Raw genomic sequence first — 15278 nt, 5'->3', positions numbered from 1 at the left:
ACACAATATATCAAAACTTATGGGATATAGCCAAGGTGGTATTGAGAGGGAAATTTATTGCCCTAAATGTCTGTATTAAAAAATAGGAAAAAGCAAAAATTAAGGAATTAACTGTACACCTGGAAGAGCTAGAGAAAGAACAGCAAACCAACCCAAAGCAAACAGAAGGAAAGAAATAATGAATATTAGAGTAAAAATAAATTAAACTGAGACCATGAAAAGAATTGAGAGACTCAACAAAACCAGAAGTTGGTTCTTTGAGAAAATTACATCAATGGACACTTACCTAGGCTGACCAAAAAAAAAAAAAAAAGACAAAGAGGATGCTCCAGAAATGGGAGCAGTCAATATCTACTACCTCACTGAAATAAAGGAAATAACCAGAGGATACTATAAGTAACTATATGCTAATAAACTAGACAATGTAGATGAAATGGACAACTTCCTAAAAGAGTATGAACAATGAACACTGACTCCAGAAAAACTAGAAGACCTCAACAAACCAATCACAAGTTAAGAGATTGAATCTGTCATCAAGAAGCTCCCCAAAAAGAAACGTCCAGGACCAGATGGCTTCACATGTGAATTCTACCAAGTATTTAAGAAAGAATTAGTACTAATCCTACAAAAATTCTTCAAAAAACTGAAGAGGAGGAAAAGCTGCATAACTTATCCTATGAAGCCAAAATCACCCTAATACCAAAACCAGACAAAGATACTATAAGAAAAGAAAATTACAATTTAATATCTCTAATGAATGTAGATGCAAAAATCCTCAACAAAAAACCTCACAAATCAAATCCAACAGCACATTAAAAGAATTATACACCATGACCAAGTGGGATTTAGTCCATGTATGCAAGACTGGTTCAACACAGGAAAATCAAATAATGTAATATACCACATCAATAAATCAAAATGGAGAAATCACATGATTATCTTGATTGATGCAGAAAAGACATTTGACAAAATTCAACATCCTTTCTTGATGAAAACACTTCAAAGGTCAGAAATAGAAAGAAATTTCCTCAATGTGACAGAGGAAATATATGAAAAACTCATAGCTAACATCATCTTCCATGGGGAAAGGCTGAAAGCTTTCCCTCTAAGATCAGGACAATACAAGGCCATCCACAGTCACCACTGTTATTCTACAATGTGCTGAAAGTCCTAGGTAGGGCAATTAGACAAAGCAAACAAGCAAACAAAAAAAACCATTAAGTTATGCAAATTGGAAAGAAGTAAAACTTCACTGTTTGCAGTGACATGATACTATATGTAGAAAATCTCAAAAAAATCCACAGCAAAGCTACTAGAACTAATAAATGAGTTCAGTAAAGTGGAAGTGAGCAAGATCAACACCAAAAAATCAATAGTGTTTCTGTACACTAGTAATGAGCAATCTGAGAAGGAAATCAAGAAAAATATTACATTTACAGTAGCAACCAGAAGAATCAAATATTTAAGAATACATTTAACCAAGGTCAGAAAGATCTTTACACAGAAAATGATAAGAAATTGCTAAAAGAAATCAAAGAAGATCTAAATGTATGGAGGGACTTACAGTGTTCATGGATTGGAAAACCAAATATAGTTATAATGTCAATTCTACCCAAATTGATTTATAGATGCAATACTATACCAATTAAAATCCTAACAACTTCATTTGCAGAAATAGAAAAAAACCACTAACTAAATTTGTTTGGAAGTGTACAGTGCCCCTAATAGCTAGGAATATCTTAAGAAAGAAAAATGAAGTAGGAAATATCACACTACCTGACTTTAAAGCATAATACAAAGCTACAGTGGTCAAAACAGCACTTTACTAACATAAAGATAGATATACTGACCAATGGAATCAAACTGAATGTTCAGAAATAGACCCTTTCATCTGTGGATAATTGATCTTTGATGAGGCAGTCAAGGCAACTCAACCGGAACAGAACAATATCTTCAATAAATGGTGTTTAGAGAACTAAATATCCATATCCAAAAGAATAAAAGAGGATCCATATCTCACATTCTATCCAAAAATTAACTCAAAATAGATCAAAGACCTAAACATTAGAGCTAAAACTGTAAAACTGTTAGAATAAAACATAGGAAAATATCTTATAGATCTTGTGATAGGAAGTGGTTTCCTAGACCTTACACCCAAAGTGTGAGCAAGGAAAAAAGAAATGGATAAATGGGATCTCCTCAAAAGTAAATACTTTTGTGCAGCAAAGAACTTTGTCAGGAAGGTAAAAAGGCAGCCTATACAATCGAAGACAATATTTGGAAACCATATATCAGATAAGGGTTTGCTATGCAGAATATATAAAGAATTTATATAACTCAACAACAAAACAACCCATTTAAAAATGGGCAAATGACATGGACAGGGTGCACAGATGGTTCAGTGGTAGAATGCTCACCTTCCATGCAGGAGACCTGGGTTCAATTTCAGGACCATGTACCACCTCACCCCCTCACCAAAAAACAAAGACATAGGCAGACATTTTTCATAAGCGGAAATACAAATGGCTCAAAAACAAATGAGGGCAGGCCATGGTGGCTCAACAGGCAGAGTTCTCACCTGCCATGCTGGAGACTCAGGTTCAATTCCAGGTACCTGCCTATGCAAAAACAAACAAATAAACAAACAAAAAACAAATGAAAAGATGCTCAACTTCATTGGCTACTAGTGAGATACAAATCAAAACCACAATGAGGTATCATCTTACACGTACTAGAATGGCCATTGTGAAAAAAAAAAAAAAAAAGAAACTACAAATGCTGGAGAGGATGTGGAGAAAGAGGCACACTCATTCACTGTTGATGGGAATGCAGAATGATGTGACTGCTCTGGAAGGCAGTTTGGAGGTTCCTCGGTAAGCTAAGTACAGAATTGCCATAAAATACATCAATCCGGGCGGGCCGCGGTGGCTCAGCGGGCAAGAGTGCTTGCCTGCCGTGCCGGAGGACCCCGGTTCGATTCCCGGCCCCAGCCCATGTAAAAAACAAACAAAACAAACAAAATATAATAAAACAAGAAAATGTTTAAAAATGTTTCCCTTCCTTTCATCCTTCCTTCCTTCTCTGTCTTTCCTTCCTTTCCTCCCTCTCTTTAAAAAAAAAAAAAAAAAAAAAAAAAAAAAAAAAAAAAAAAAATACATCAATCCTGTTACTAGGTATGTATTCAGAAGTGAAGGACACAAACAGACATTTGCACTCCAATGTTTACAGTGGCATTATTCATGATGGCCAAGAGATAGAAACAGCCCAAAGATCCATCAACGGAGGAGAGGCTAAACAAGCTGTAGTATATACATCCAATGGAATATTACACAGCTGTAAGACAGAACAAAGCCATGAAGCCTGTTACAGCATGGCTGAATCTTGAGGACAGTATGCTGGGTGAAATTAGTGAGAAACAAAAGAACAAATACTGTATGTTTCTCACTAATATGAACTAACATTAATGAGTGAACTTTGAGCATTAAGGTTGAGAACACAGGTTATGAGGAGATAGAAAAAGGATAGATATTGGGCATTTGATGCTGAAGGAGTACAGAATGTTCAACAGGACTGATTGTAAAGATCAAAAAATGGATAGCATAATACTACCTAATGGTAGCACAGCATTGTAAGTACACTGAATGAAGATGAATGTTAACATGGCTGAGGGAGGAGGGTTGGGGGCATGTATAACACCAGAAGGAAAGACAGAGGATAAGGACTGGGATGGCAAAACTTAGCGATGCCTAGAGCAGACAGTGATGATGATTAAATGTACAAATATAAGAATGTTATTGTGTGATTGAGAACAAATGAATGTCAACATTGCAAGGTGCTGAAAATGGTATGGTATATGGGGAAAATACAATCATACAAACTAGGGTCTATAGTTACCAATAATATTGTAATATGCTTCCATTGAATGTAACAGAAGCAATGTGCAAAAGCTAAATGTCAGTCAATGGGGGACATGGGGAAAGAGTATAGGATTCCTTGCAGAAGAAATGCCTATGTCCTCATATAGATTATGGTGGTGAAAGCATGGCTATGTGATTATACTGGGAACCACTGATTTCTTACTTCATGGTTGGATTGTATGGTGTGTAATATAACTGTTTAAAAATGAACAGAGAGGTACAAGTGTTGGAGAAAATGTGGAGAGAGAGATGTACCCAGTCACTGTTGGTATGGAAGTAGAGCCCCTCTGTAGGGCAGTGTGGCCATTCCACAGGAGACTAAGTATAGGTTGCCATATGATCCTGCAATCCCATTACTAAGTATATACTCAGAAGAACTGGTATATTGTCTTTGTTACATTCATATTGTGCTAATAATGTGCTACCATTAGATAGTATTGTAAGATATGAATGAAGCTGATCTGGGTAGGAATAAGGTAAATCAGACTAAAGGATAAAGGATGTTATTGACTGTATATTAAGACTTCAACTTCTGTGTGAGACCAAAGGAAGAGATTTTTTTGGTGCAAAATTTGTATTTTCAGTAGCACACTATCTAATCTAACTTGTATGGTCAGCTTATTTGAACACCGTAATTACATGGAACCTTGAACAGGAAGTGAGATCTTCCTGGTTTGCACAGGTTGGTGCGATGTCTCAATATATCCCAGAGTAATCTAAGCAGAAGATAAAAAAGTATTTGCAAAATTCCCTTGAGGACTTGGGAAAAAGGTGGAAATAATAAAATTCCCCACCTGGGGAAGACCTGATATTCTTGCAAGCATTGAGGACTGCCAACTTGATGGGCCAGGACCTTGATCCTGGGGCTTGCCCTAATGAAACCTATTTCTGCAAAGGACAGGCAAAGCCTATTTAGGATTATGTCTAATAGCCACACCCAGAGAACCTCTTTTGTTGCCCAGATGTGGCCTCTCTTTCTCTCTCTAAGCTAACTCATCAGGTGAACTCACTGCTCTCCCCGCCTACATGAGACATGACTCCAAGGGAGCTGAATCTCCCTGGCAACTTGGGACATGAATCCTGGGGATGAGCTTGGCCCTGGCATCATGGGATTGAGAAAGACTTCTATACCAAAACAGGGAAGAGAAATGAAACAAAATAAAGATTCAGTAGCTAATAGATTTCAAATAGAGTCAAGAGGTCATTCTGGAGGTTATTCTTATGCAGTATATAGATATCCTTTTTCAGCTTTTAGTGTATTGGAGTAGCTATAGGGAAATACTTGAAACTATTGAACTGTAATCCAATAGTCTTAATTTTTGAAGATGATTGCATAACTATAAAGCTTTAAAGGGTAACCATGTGATTGTGGAAACCTTATGACTGACACTCCCTTAACCCAGTGTATGAGCAGATGAATAAGAAAAAAAAAAGATAAAAATTAAACAAATAATGGGGGGGGTACGGGATGGATGGGGCATTCTTTCTTACTTTGTTATTTTTATTTTTGTGAACCAATGATTGTACAATTTGGAAAATCATATAGTATATTAAAATATATCTCAATAAAATTACATTTAGTCTTTTTTTTATCTTTTGCATGGGCAGACTCTGAGAATCAAACCTGGGTCTCTAGCATGGCAGGTAAGAATTCTGCCCAATAAAAATTGCATTTAAAAACTCCAACTCATCAAAAGAACCCACTGACAATGGGTTCACACCCACAGGAATGGATTAGCTTTAAGAAAATGATCTTTTCTGGGGTACATACAGCTTTAAATCATCACAGGGTATATTGTCTGTTTGTATTATTAAAGTCTATAAACGTAAAAAAAAAAAGAATCCAATTGCACGTTAATTGTGATGAGAGCTACAGGAATGTGTTTGCTAAAGATTTAAGTGCTCCATGCTGACAAGTTGACTGCTGTTTACCTACTACAGTTCCTCATCCTATTCATTAGAGATAACATTGGCCATGAGGCTTGCAAACCTAAAACAACACGTAAGTATTATTTTATTTATGGGTCAGAGATGATAAATAAAATAATGGATCAAAAGACCTAATTTCTCATGAGGAAATATCAATCTCTCAGATAAAATTAAATAACTGGAACAACTCTACCTGAATTAATAATGACACGTTTTGGGGGCAAGGAGGTGGGGAAGAGAGTGGGAGATAAAGATATAAATGTTCCAGAGAATGACAATATAAAACTATGGGAGAGTTCTGGGCAAGACAGAATAAGCACAATAAATCCATCAATTCTGCTGAGTACAACTATGAAGCCTGGGCTGAATGCATGGAACAGATATTTGACGTCCCTGAAAAGCATACAGCATGAGGCTAATCAGGAAAGAATACAAGAATTTGAAGTTACATTAGACTAGTGGTAAATTTGCCATTTATTCCTTCCTGGTAACCTTTGGCCTGGAAACCCAGGAATGAGCACTGATCACAAAGGGAGAGAGGACCAGAAGGAGCCTTCTAGTTTTAACTCAAGAAGTACAAAGGGGAACTAATTCCTAATGTTCCAAGATCGTGCAGAAGCCCCCCATTTTTTGTTGTTCATTTTTCTTTCCTCTCTTTGCTCCATTCTCTTATGTATCAGCTCCAAAACAATGCCACTGAAGCACTGTTAACAGTCAGAAAGGACGGTTGTACATTCTGAGGCAAAAAAATTAATTTCAACCTAAACCTTGCATCTTTTTCAAAAATTAACTCAAAATGGATCGTGGATATAATGTAAAACATAAAGCTATAAGACTTCTGGAAGAAAATATAGGAGGAAACTTTCCCACCTTGGGATTAGGCAAGAGTTCTTTAGGCATGACACCAAAGGCACAATCTATAGAGGAAAAAAAAAATCATAAATCCCAAAACTTTTGATCTCTGAAAGTTAATGTTAAGAGAGTAATAAGACAAGCTACAGACTGGGAGAAAATATTTGCAAAGCACAGATATGACAAATGACATATCCAAAATATATAAGAAACTCTCAAAATTCAACAGTTAAAGACACAACCCTATTAAAAAAAAAAACGGCCGAAAGACTTTCACGCCTGCCCCCCAAACCCATTGTCTCCATCTCAGTAGATGCACCAGGGCTTCTGTACAGAGGCATCTTTGTCCTCTGGATGCAGATTTCGATTTAGCTGGCATTTTAAATGCCTTTTATATGCCAGGGGCTTCCACATATATTTTCTCACTTAATCCCCAAGAACTGCCCTCATGTTCAAAGTGTTTATTAAGTACTAATTTGCATTAGGTGCTTTGTTAAATTCAGGACAAAGGTGGTTGGGGTCTTGCAATATAATGGCACAGGATATATATAAGCTACACACATTTTAAAAAAAATTATTACTTAAGTGTTTGTATTATGTGTATTTAAAAGGGAACTTGGATACCACCACATTTAACACAGATATGTAACATGCTCAGTTTGGGAGGTATTACAGGTTACAATTAGAGTAGTCCTTTCTTAATCTTTGCAGTAAGATAGCATGAATAGAAAATAACACCTGGTGGTTACATGGTGTTTGAATCATCTTATAAACATGAGCTAACTAATGATGATGGTGAAAGCAGTGCCTGTATATATCACGTAAACATCTAACAGAGTTTAGAAACTTCAGACAATTTATAACCATTACCTTTGGCTGAGCAAAGTTTGAGTTTCCTGCTGGAGGATCACACACCATCTTTGAGTCCTTTTTCCCCCCTTGTCATAATAAAGCACAACAATAGCTTAGCAGAGGCAGTTAGGGTAGACAGTCATCATCGCTTATTCTTTCACTTAAACCAATGCCAAAATCAATTTTGAAGCATTATCTCAAAGTTGCTTTCAACTCAGTCTGGGTGTTCTCTTCAGCTAGAATATCATCCCCTACACTGGAATCTTTATTACATCACACTAATCTAATTTAAATGCATTTTTACTGTACTTGGTTTAATGAATGTGGAATGTGTCACTATGAAATTGCACCATTAATTTGATAAATAGGACTTGAAGGTATAATTTTTTCCAGCATTGCAGACTAATGAAGCTAAAATACATATATAATAAGAAGTGTAAATAATAAATTATTCTTAGGAGCAAAAAAATTAATTAGATCTTACCACAAATTGCATTTCAATGTCAACTTTTTTTTTTTTTCAAAACTACTGACTTTCAAACTACTTGGAACACCACTGTAAACCTTGGAAAGTTTCTCAAGTGATTACCTTCCACCCTGGGAATCTGTTTTAAGAAACTGCTATTGTTCAAAAAAAGTCCTTTAAAGATGCCAGTACAGCTCTCCTGTTGTCATTTCTACTGGGCATTTAGAGTATCTAGATGAATTAATCACCTCCTTTAAGTTGTGAAGTTTTATTTTTTCAAAAAGGCTCCTGGAGATCCTTTTAGGTAGTATACTAGGAAATGGAAAAAAAAAAAAAAAAAGAAAGATAAAAACCCAAAACCAAACAGGAGACTTTCTATGCAAATTTACCTGCAAAGGTGACAGAACCCCATTTCCAGTGATTTACCAGGAAAGTTCCTCTTGCAAGCTTGCTCTTCAGTGGAAAGTCACGTCTGTGTCATCCATAGGGTGAATGGTGTGATAACAGAGAGTGATGGATTGCACCCCAATTATGGTTCAGATGCACACTCTGTGGGTAAGAAGCAGATAGTAAAAAAAAAATCAGCTGGTTAATATGCACACTAAAACCAGAGAACAGATAATCGTCCAAATGAACATGATCTCCTTGGGTGGAGAAAAAGGAATTGCAGTTACAATGCAGATAAGAGAGTTATGATTCAGGGTCAGAATAAAAGCTAAGACTTCAGCATTTGTACATATTAACCAGTAATTCCTAACTCTTATTTATGAACTCTTTGCCGAGGACATTAGCTACAGGATGTCTGCCTGCTTAAAAACATGGAGACTGGGCCAAGGTTGCTCAGCAGGCAGAGTTCTCACCTGCCATGCCTGAGACCCAGGTTCAATTCCCGGTCCCTGCCCATGCAAATAAATAATTAATTAATTAATTAATTAATTAAATAAAATTTTTTAAAAAACAAAAAACATGAAGACTACTAAAACTGATATGTATGCAGTCAGAAGCCCAGTTGGAGATTCTAGTCTTTCTTTTTCGTGCCTACATTAATTTGAAAATTGGAGTATCATATGTAGTAACCATGTTTTTAAAAATGTTTATTTATCAGATAATGAGGATTGTTCAGCTTCAAGGTCCAGATGAGACTAAAATTCTCCTTATAAAAAGAAAGGCGGGGAAGGAACTCTTAGAATTAGAATTGGCCACGTGGGGTTCACCCCTGTCTTTGGGTTCAGCTGGGGCACTGTACAGTCACAGATGACTTAACCATGCCCTGTCTACTCCTTGGCCTGTTGCAGGACCCTGAGCCAAATGCTGTCCCAGCCTTATTTCTATTCCTAGCTTGTAGTTTAACAAACAATGTTTTTATTCCTTGTTGTTTGATTTGAAGCCAAAATTCTGACGTGGCATCACTTTTGTTGCCAGATAATGCATTAAACCTTACTAAGGGGTAAACATAATGATCTTCATTAAACCCTTTAAATGAACCCACCTCCTGGTTCTTCAGGTTAAGAAAAGCACTGACAGGGAACACTGTGGAAGTGTCTTGGAGCTATTTTCTTCTTGTAAACAGGGGGAGGGAGTGATGAGTGGCAGGTTTTAGGGGGCAAAAGAAAGTTAGGTAAACATAAAAGGTTTTTTTTAAGATTTTCTTTCCTAATGGCAAAGTTTTAGAGCAATAAATCACAATTCAGTCAATACCATTAGTTTTGGGGCATTATATCCCCTCATTAAAGTGCATAAACAATTATATTTATTGAAGGTAATGTACTGTGTAGTGCATTATAACGACACTCATTAACATATGTAATCATCATTTGAATGGGCTTTACTACAATGTAAACTGATAATGGCATGATTACACACTGGGTTATTAACTTTTCAGTCTTAAGATAATAAAAGGTGATGCAAGAAACCAAAAGCACATAGGCGTTGCCCTTCATTTGTGAGTTATGCATTTCCATACCAAATTCTAAATGCAGGTACCCTGCTCTGAAGCTCTGTCTTTACTGCTTATTGTCTTGACAGAATACTAAATTCAGTGCAGTGCTTTGGGAGGTGGGGGCTGTATGTGGCAGGAACTACCTCAAACCCAATTGTGAAGATAATTCTGTGGATTTCTACTTTACATTGTGGCTTGATCTGTTCGTGCTCTGATTTTAACACTTTTCTACATTGGGCCCTGACAATGTCCCGCTCTGAGAGAGACAGGGACTTGCTCCAAACCTACAGAAGAGGCATTCGGCTAATGATAAGGAAAAATTCGAAAAACCCACATTGAGGAACATTCTACAGAAGTGTCAAGGTCATGAAAGATAAATAAAAAGTAAGGAACTCTTCTAGATTAAAAGTGAGTACATAGGGACACGATAACTTAATGCAATGTGTGATCATCAATTGGATTCCGAACCAGAATTTTTTTCCTCTCTTTTGCTATAAAGATATTTTTATTAGGACAGTTAGAAAAAATTGAATAAGGTCTGTAGGCTAGAGACAATAACATCTTATTAATGCTAATTTCTTGATTTTGGTAAATGTACTGTAGTTATCTAAGAGACTTTTTTTCTTTTTCTTTTTGCACAGGCAGGCACCAGGAATCAAACCCGACTCTCCAGCATGACAGGTGAGAATTCTGCCACTGAGCCACCATCGTACCACCCTATCTAAGAGATTCTGATAACCCTCCTGTGGTTATTTAAGAATCTATGCTCTTGTGCTCTATGCATACAAAAGTATTTAAGAGTAAGGCCCCATCACATCTATAATTTACTGTCAAATGAATCAGAAAAATAACAATATGTATATAGATACATATTTTATACATCTAAATACATAATAATGTTTATGTACTAGATTATATATGAATATATAATTTACATATAGAAAGAATAATTGAGATCAAGAGAGGGAAAATGAGAAAGCAAATGTAGTATAAAGTTAACATTTGTGGAATCTGAGTAAGGGATATTCAGGAAAAAGGATCAAAAGTTCAGTATTCAATTATGTCCTTTATCTGCTCAACTGGTAAAGGTCCCAGATTTGGGAGGACAGTTCTTAGTCCTTTCTTCCCATTTGATTTCTATTTCCTATATTTTAGAATTGAGAATCACAAATGGTTTGTGATATGAAAAGTGAAAACACTGTACTCTACCTAGATTAAAGAGTTATAGCAGTGACTACTCAAAATTCCCTCTTAGACATAACTGCACAATCAAAAGAAAGTTAGGTAAACCTAAAAGGTTTTATAAGATTTCCTTTCCTAATGGCAAAGTTTTAGAGCAATAAATCACAATTCAGTCAATACCACTAGTTTTGGGACATTATATCCCCTCATTAAAGTGCAAACAATTATATTTATTGAAGGTAATAATACCTCAGTTTTGAATCAGCTTGAGAGCTGTTTTCAAAAGAATATTGACTTTCAACTCTGTATAAGCCCTAACTAAAGCACTCGTGACTACTCCCCCTAAAATAACTTCCATATTTTCACCCAGACTTTAACCAATGGATTACGTAGAATAGGCATAAGTTTGCCATCCACGTTTATTACTAAGGGGATAATGAAGTAAGTTTTGAAGGAAGAATAAAGCTAAAGCTAATCTTACAAGTTTCTGGCATCAAATCCTATTTTTGTCCTATTAGACCACATATCCCCAAGAAAGCATTCATATTAATGTATTTTAAATTTTTCTTTAGAATATATTTTCTTTGGTTGCCTAATTTCCACAAAATTGCACACCTACCCATTTCAAAGTATAATTATAAAAGCAGAATTGCCTGACCATCCTCATGAACACAGAAGCAAAATTAATCAATAGCACTCCATAAATAAGAAGAGATAACTAGACTTGAAGACTACATTTTTATTGGGCTAATGTTTTAGTTAAATCATATTCATGTTGGTACAATAATCTTTTCTCATTATGAACACAAGGCACTTTTATTTGCTACAGGGTATAGCTTTAAGAAATTTCCAATTGACTGACAGCTGCCTGTCAACTTCTGACTCTGGAGACATCCAGGAACTCAGCTTGCAAAGCTCCAGGGAATTCTAGGAAGCTCCAAGATGGTTAATGGCTGTCCATTAGTGTGAGGCCCAGCAGAGCCCTGGAATCTGTTAAGTGGGAAGTTCATGCTGTAGAAGGTCATCTAATTCCCTATTGCCATCTGAGAGAATTGGGAAAATTCAACTTGAAGCAAAGACTGGGGTGCTATAAGTTTATGTACTAAGGGAAATCATTTCATGCAGTTTGGTATTACCGTACACCATGTTTTATTTATACTCTACTGGATGAGAAATTGAATACTGTGCTCTTTTTCTGGCAATGGAAGTCTGCCTTATTCTCCTGAACTGGGCATAGCATCAATATAGCAGCTTGCAGCCTTTTTGACTATGTATTATAGAGTGGCTTCTGTGTATTATATATTAAATCCGATATGCACTGTGAGTTTATATGCCACACGCACTACATTTTTCTATATTACGTGCTGCAATCTATCATATTAAGTGGAAGGGGTGATGGAGTGGGCCTCAGGTAATGTAAAGAAGATTGCTAACAGCTTGCATGCTGCGTTGAGAGTAGGTAGGTATTTCTGCAGTATATTCTCTCTATATACAGAGTAAGCACACAGCAAACTGACCACTTAATACAGTTCAGTATACCTGGCAATGCAATTAAGCTATAAGCTGCTAAAATTACCTGCTAGCCCCAACCAACATGTTCGCCCCATTAACAAAGCCCAGCAAAGTTTCATGTGAATAAAGAGTCCTTCCCAGAAGTGGGAATAAAAATGAGGTCTGGTGCATTAAAGGAAAAGCAGGCCCCACCTAAAACAGCCAACTCCAGAACCTCAGCACAGGAAGCACGGACAAACAGTTAGCAATTGCAGCCTCTCAGATCTTAATCTGTGTCTAATATTTTCCAGTCTAATATATGGAGGGAAACTGGAAATACTACTTCCAAACATCATGCTAAAATTAAAAAAAACACACACAAAAGCCACGATTAACAATTAATGAAGGAACAATTGCTAACTCTCCTTTTTGAAACTGAAGTTCATTTTCTCCAGGCATTACCTGTGTACATTTTCCTAAATCCAGGAATAATCAGAATTGAGTTACCTGCCTCATCGGTGCCCTTCAACTTTTCTTTTCTGAAACTTTCTAGGATAGGGACATGCATGCAAACTGGGTCCTTGTTTGTTTCAGCTTAACCTGTATGGCTTCTTAGGCATTCTGATGGTAATTTCTTTTCCTGTGAAAATTTCTTGGTTCTGCTTACCTATTGATTTAAAAGTAAAATGTTTTCCTGTTACTTGGGACATAAGTATTCTGACTGCCCAACAAGATGTTGTCCTTGCATTTAGCCACTGTGGGTCCCCCAGCACTAACAGTCTGAGACCCTGTAGTACTTTAATCTGTAGCTACTAAGCTCGCAATTAACTTTTTAAAAAAAAATGAAAGGAACACAGCTATTAGACACTTACCACCAACCACAGGGTTTTCCTGCCTTCCCCCTGTTACTACAGAATCTTTTTCTAATAGCAGTAAAAGTGATCACAAGGATGAAGAATCTTCTTTCATCAATATTAGAGAAGAGAACTATCATTGAAACTGTACAAACACTCATTATTTCTATTCTTCTAGCACTGATATACTCCATGTGGTCAGGGGATTGTAGCTTTTGTGAAGAGAGACACTTGGCCTTGAATATCAGGCTTTACAATACATCCCTGGTACAATATTATCAGGTGACACCGATTCATCCCAGAGCACTTTACAGCTTAACAGAAGTTTTTGATTTCCTGGCGGAGTCTTAATTGACTTTGAATTCTTTAGCATTCAACCTTCCTGGTGATGATTGTTAAAAGAGTTAATACAGGAAATATTAAGTTTAGGCAAAGAAGGCCCAGAAGGGAGGCTGTTGTGGGTTGTCAAAGATATATTTTCACTGTCATAGAAAGTGCTGGGCTAGCAAAGGAGACAGGTTTACGTTTCAGACCACCTTATGTGCTCCCACAGCTGCCCTGGAGGAGGAAAACATGGTGCTGAGTGACCTGCCATTTTAATTCCTGGACTGTGTACAGAGTGACAATGATGAGCCAAGGAAAATGGGTAGGTTACTCTCAACTCTCTTCCATCTAAGAGAAAGCTGACAATATTCAAAAAACTCTAAAATGCAGGGGAGCAGGGAAACACAGCATCAGTACAATGGCTGTACCAAGAGAAGCTTCTGGGTTTTCGTTGGAAGTGTGTTTGTAATCTGCTTTGCCATAAAATTTGCATGAAGCTTCTTTCCTACTACAGTTAGTAGATATATCTGTCAGGGTTTTCCAGAGTAAAATGGAACCAACAGGGATGTGTGGGTATGTGCGGGTGAGAGTGAGAGAGGGAGGGTGGGAGAGAGAGATTTTAAGGAATGGCTGATATGACCCTGGGGGCTGGAAAATCTGAGATCTGTTGGGCAGGCCGGCAGGTTGGAAACTCAGAGGGGAGTTGGGGGTGTAGTCTTGAGATAGAATTTCTTCTTTCCCTGGAAATCTCAGTTATTTGTTATCTTAAGACTTTCAATTGATTGAGTGAAGTCTACCCACATTATGCAAGGTAATCTACTTAATGTCAACTAAGTTTAGATGCTAATTCCATCAATGAAATACCTCTACAGCAACTTCTAGGCCAACATTTGACAAAAAAAGCTGAATACCATAATTTAGCCAAGTGGACAAATAAAATTAATCATCTCTGTGGCAATTCTCCCATCATACCTTTTACAAGGAGTCAGTCTAATCAGGCTAACTATGAAGATAGGATATTAATAAAACAACACCAATGACTGCAAATGTTTACCTCCCTAGAATGGGAGGAAACGATAATCACCAAGTTGCTTAAAATACTTAGGATATAACCATGTGCCTGCCCGTGGGTTGTAAGTTTGCTGGTTCCCCACCTCTCTCTCTTGAGCAGATGGATCTTCATTGCTTCTTACCAATGCAAGTACGGAGGTGAAAAGTTGGGTCCTCTAGTGACACATAGGTAGAAATTAACTTCATGTGCCTTCATCTTTCATTTGCTAAAATAAAATGTGTCCTGAATACCTACTATGTGCCTGACACTCCTATATTTCCAGAAAACGGTGATGAGGAGGATATTTCACACATTCCCCGAAGTGATGAAGTTGACACAGGACAATTTTACCATAACCAACCATTACTCGGCAGAGATGATTGTACATTCTGGCATGCTGTAAGACAAACCACAGGGGTCA

At 36.9% G+C, this 15278-nt stretch overlaps 1 long non-coding RNA gene across 3 annotated transcripts in view; it reads right to left on the bottom strand.

Annotated features, from left to right (window-relative positions):
• The window catches only part of LOC143662220 (uncharacterized), a 425246-nt gene that overhangs the window by 156284 nt on the left and 253684 nt on the right, over nucleotides 1-15278 (bottom strand). The window contains exons 3-5 of one of the 3 annotated variants that reach the window (XR_013165227.1): nucleotides 8406-8565; nucleotides 7569-7636; nucleotides 6717-6763 (exon numbers count right to left, since the gene is read on the bottom strand). This is a non-coding gene — a long non-coding RNA (uncharacterized LOC143662220). Of the gene's footprint in view, nucleotides 1-6716; nucleotides 6764-7568; nucleotides 7637-8217; nucleotides 8329-8405; nucleotides 8566-15278 lie in introns of those variants that run through there. The other 2 variants (XR_013165229.1, XR_013165228.1) reach the window with 2 other exon arrangements.

Source organism: Tamandua tetradactyla, chromosome 18 (genome assembly GCF_023851605.1).
Source record: "Tamandua tetradactyla isolate mTamTet1 chromosome 18, mTamTet1.pri, whole genome shotgun sequence".
NCBI lineage: Eukaryota > Metazoa > Chordata > Mammalia > Pilosa > Myrmecophagidae > Tamandua > Tamandua tetradactyla.
The sequence above is the reverse complement of the archived record's forward strand: the minus strand, read 5'-3'. Positions and strand labels throughout refer to the sequence as shown.